The following is a 4,603-nucleotide window of genomic DNA, read 5'->3' as shown; positions in this document are numbered from 1 at the left end:
GAGTGTGTGTGAATTTTCATTTCGAAATAAAATATTATTAAACTATATTGTAACATCATTATTCGGTAAAGGGATAATAACCGTAGCTGGGATAAGGTTAAGATTCCGTCAATACCCACTCGGGGCGCGATAGTCTAGAAAGTCGTAGAAAATTCCAATTTTCCATCCGGTTTCGAGGTGTATAGAAGTATCATTGACAGTGCCGCATTATCCATAAGGCTGAATATCATGAGCAGGGGGAATAACAATAATTGATATACTTCAAACTTAAGCCAGAAAATGTACAGCTAAATTTAGAAACGAATTCATTGATAACAAAAAGTACAATCAAGTTTATAAATGAATTCATTGATAACAAAAAGTACAATCAAGTTTATAAATGGATTCATTTATAACAAAATGTACAGCTAAATTCATTGATAACCAAATGTACAACTAAATTAATTGATAACCAAATGTACAGCTAAATTCATTGATAACCAAATGTACAACTAAATTAATTGATAACCAAATGTACAGCTAAATTCATTGATAACCAAATGTACAACTAAATTAATTGATAACCAAATGTACAGCTAAATTCATTGATAAACAAATGTACAACTAAATTAATTGATAACCAAATGTACAACTAAATTAATTGATAACCAAATGTACAACTAAATTAATTGATAACCAAATGTACAGCTAAATTTATAAATGAATTCATTGATAACAAAATGTACAGCTAAATTTATAAATGAATTCATTGATAACAAAATGTACAGCTAAATGAATTCATTGATAACAAAATGTACAGCTAAATGAATTCATTGATAACAAAATGTACAGCTAATTGAATTCATTGATAACAAAATGTACAGCTTAATGAATTCATTGATAACAAAATGTACAGCTAAATTTATAAATAAATTCATTTTTAACCAAATGTACAGCTAAATTTATAAATAAATTCATTTATAACCAAATGTACAGCTAAATTTATAAATGAATTCGTTTATAACCAAATGTACAGCTAAATTTATCGACTTAAATTTTGTTATCAGTTAATTCATTTATGTCGTATGAAAAATCTGTGTGCATGGCTAGATCATTAAGCTTTTTTGGCCACATACATTTTAGGCCATCTAGCATAAATTAAGATAATTGCGTAAAACCGGGAACGCGATTTTATGTTTGGACGAATCTATCCAAATAAATTTTTCGCTCAATATGTTACTTGCATCTTCAATATCAAAATAACTTCTTTAAAAAGACTGAATTCGGACCAAAATAAAGGCAGAAGGAATTTTTTTTTCTCTGATTGCTATTTATCCTAAATTTTATTTCTGTGAGGGCTTTGCCCCAGTATGTTTTTACCTGTTAGGGATGCATTCCCTCTATGTTGACGGGAAACAAAGAAGGTCGAAGCCTAGGGCCCCTGCCATGGGTTAATACGGCGATGATCATTGAGAGCATATGTAACCTAATCACATGTAACATCTCCATGGAAAAATTTCAGTAGCAGTCAACGAAATAAACCGGATGGATTTGATATTTTACACCGATGAGCTTTTTCGTCATAATGACGTCGTAAGTTGCTGAACGCTTTTATTCAGTCATCGGCGTTTTTTAAAATGGCGTAGCTTTTATAGTAGTTTTACGTCAGTCATCGGAAAAACCGACTCTTCCAGCCGATGACTTCGGTGAGCCAAACCTCAGCTCGCTGCTTTTGCTAGTCGAGTCGAGCCAAGCTATCAAAAAGCTCGCTCAGCTCGGCTCGTGAACAGTCCTACTTTTGTGACACACTAACCTAGGGTGCGTCTAGTCTAGTTTGTCATACTGTGTTCTGACCAAAAATAATTTATCGGTCAGGAAAATTCTTAGCGTAAGATTCGAAATAGACGCGTTTCTTTTACCAAGAATTCTTTGCCTACGTGTAAAATTCATCTAAAAACGCACAAGTTTCTGTTAGGCGTTGGCTCTAGACGACAATTCAAAATGAGCAGTATTTTAAATACTATTTTAAATACATTTTCAGTATTTGATATTTTATTTTAAATACTATTTTGTAGTAATTTGTTGCAAAATACAGAAATTTTGAAAATGAAATACTTTTATCAATAATCATATTACAATCGAACATATGATGAAATTTTTGCTACTATATCCCATATTTTTATTGCGGATTTCAATGGTTTTAAGTACGCAGTAGCGCGAGAATAAAAGGTGTGATTCCGGTGAGTTGTCCATTGATTCACAATTGTTGATTTTATCAAATGTCTCTACGCTTGCCCAACTTGTTGAAATGTTGCCCTGGAATAGTTAAGCCAATGCAAAGAATATAAAGCTTTATATTCTTTGGCCAATGCCTAAGAATGAGCTCATAAGCTTTTTAGTGGGAGAGAAAACGGATCCACAGCTGAAGCGGGGAGGCAACATTTCAACAAGATGGCCAAGGTTATTTTATAAAAAGAACTATTAATCTGTTTAACACGAGAATCTGGTCTCGCAGAACACAAAATGTTTCCTACCGAGTAGTGCTAGCCAGTGGCGTAGCGAGGAAATTTGGCGCCCAGGGCAAAACTCCCAAATTTGCGCCCCCCCCCCCCGGCTACCCATTATATACCCATTATCAGGCTTGCCCCCACCTTAGCCCGGTCAGACTTAAATTACGAAGTATGACAAACAGATAATTGTTATTATAATTAACAAAATAATTCAATTTTTACCTTCTATATTATAGCATTATCTCACAAAACTGTCCGTAAAATTGACAGCCTTCAGTCATGTTGGAGAACTTTTAAAAATATCTAAATGGCAAAACTGACTACCGAATGGCAGAAAATGCCACATTCACAATTCAACTTTTTAATTTTCAACAATAATGAGTGTAATATATAATACAATATCCGTTTTAATACTTTGGGTGCCTCTTTGGCGCCCCTCGGACCGTCGGCTCCCAGGGCGGATGCCCCGCTTGCGCTCCCCTCGCTACGCCTCTGGTGCTAGCGGCTTTGTATTTCTTACCCTTGCTTTTAAAAGAGAACGTTCTTTGTTAGTCATTTCAGCAGCGGTTATGACAATGAAAATTTTCCAATAATTTCAAATTTATCAATTTTTAAAGTAGTTAGATAGATGTATCAACTCTATCATGATAGCTTTAGAGATCTACATGTAGATGAGCCCTGTTCTTCAGATTTATAAGCGTTGCGTAGATTGCCATCTGGCCCATCTCTCGATTGAAAGAAGTTTACCCCTGTAAAGAAAACTCGGCGTCGAACAAACTGTAAACCGACCTAAAGCAAATTTTCCTAAATGGAGTATTTAGTATTTTATTTTACATACTTTTTGCAAAGAGTATTTGGTATTTTATTTTACATACTTTTTCCAAAGAGTATTTAGTATTTTATTTTAATTGCTTTTTCCAAAGTGTATTTAGTATTTTATTTTAATTACTTTTTCCAAAGAGTATTTAGAATTTTATTTCAATTACTTTTTCCAAAGAGTATTTAGTATTGTTGTTAATTTTCCAGAAAAATAAAATACGAAAACATTAACAGAAAATTTTCCGAATTGCGCAAAATTTTCCACAAATCAGAAAAATAAAAAATTGAAACATAAATTACTTTTTAAGGGTTTTTAATTTTTTTTTCAACTTTTTATCGATATAAAATGTCTAATAACAGTAAACGTACTACAAAAAATTAATAGTGTTTCATTGTTAATCAGTTTAAAGCTAGTCTCTAGAGGTTTAGTTTTATATTTCAGATTCGAAAAAATGAGGCGAAAATGCCGCTTTATTTAAATTTGCAAACAATATTAGACTTATCATGGAATTAAAACTTTTTTTAATTTTATTCCGAAAAATACAGACAATTTCCGACTTACAAGACTAGTACTTAGTATTTTATTTTAAATACTTATTATATCAATTAAGTATTTAGTAATTTATTTTAAATACTTATTCTAGCAAATATTTAGTATTTTATTTTAAATACTTATTCTAGCAAGTATTTAGTATTTTATTTTAAATACTTATTCTAGCAAGTATTTAGTATTTTATTTTAAAAACTTATTCTGGAAAGTATTTAGTATTTTATTTTAAATACTTATTTTAGCAAGTATTTAGTATTTTAACTTAAATACCGAGAATGGAGTATGTTACCCAACACTGAAAATGAGTAGGTACTAAAATTACTGTTAGACATTAAAAATCAATGACCAATAATGACGAAATATTACTTACCATTCGCCATTCAGAACTGTCTAGTTTCTCAGAATGAAAAATTTCTGAGTTTCTCAGTTAGAATTCTGACAAACTAGACGCAACCCTACTACCTTTAATTTACATATTTGACCTAAAAAGATAAAGTTCAAAACGTATAGTCGTTTTTTAAATACCGAATTTTCAATTTCGGGTAAGCCTAAAACAGAACTGATACAGCCGGAGTAGGTTACTGCCTTTTTGAAGGTAAGTATTAGAAAACTAGAAAGATATTTTAGACAATTATGCTTTATATAACGACTCGTCGGAATCGTTTTTTTTGTTATATTTCATAAAAATATTTCATTTTATTATATCTGAGTAATAACTTGGCTATGCTTTATAAGTTATCACGGA

Source organism: Leiobunum rupestre, chromosome 10 (genome assembly GCF_980474605.1).
Source record: "Leiobunum rupestre chromosome 10, qqLeiRupe1.1.hap1, whole genome shotgun sequence".
Taxonomy (NCBI): Eukaryota; Metazoa; Arthropoda; class Arachnida; order Opiliones; family Sclerosomatidae; genus Leiobunum; species Leiobunum rupestre.
The sequence above is the reverse complement of the archived record's forward strand: the minus strand, read 5'-3'. Positions refer to the sequence as shown.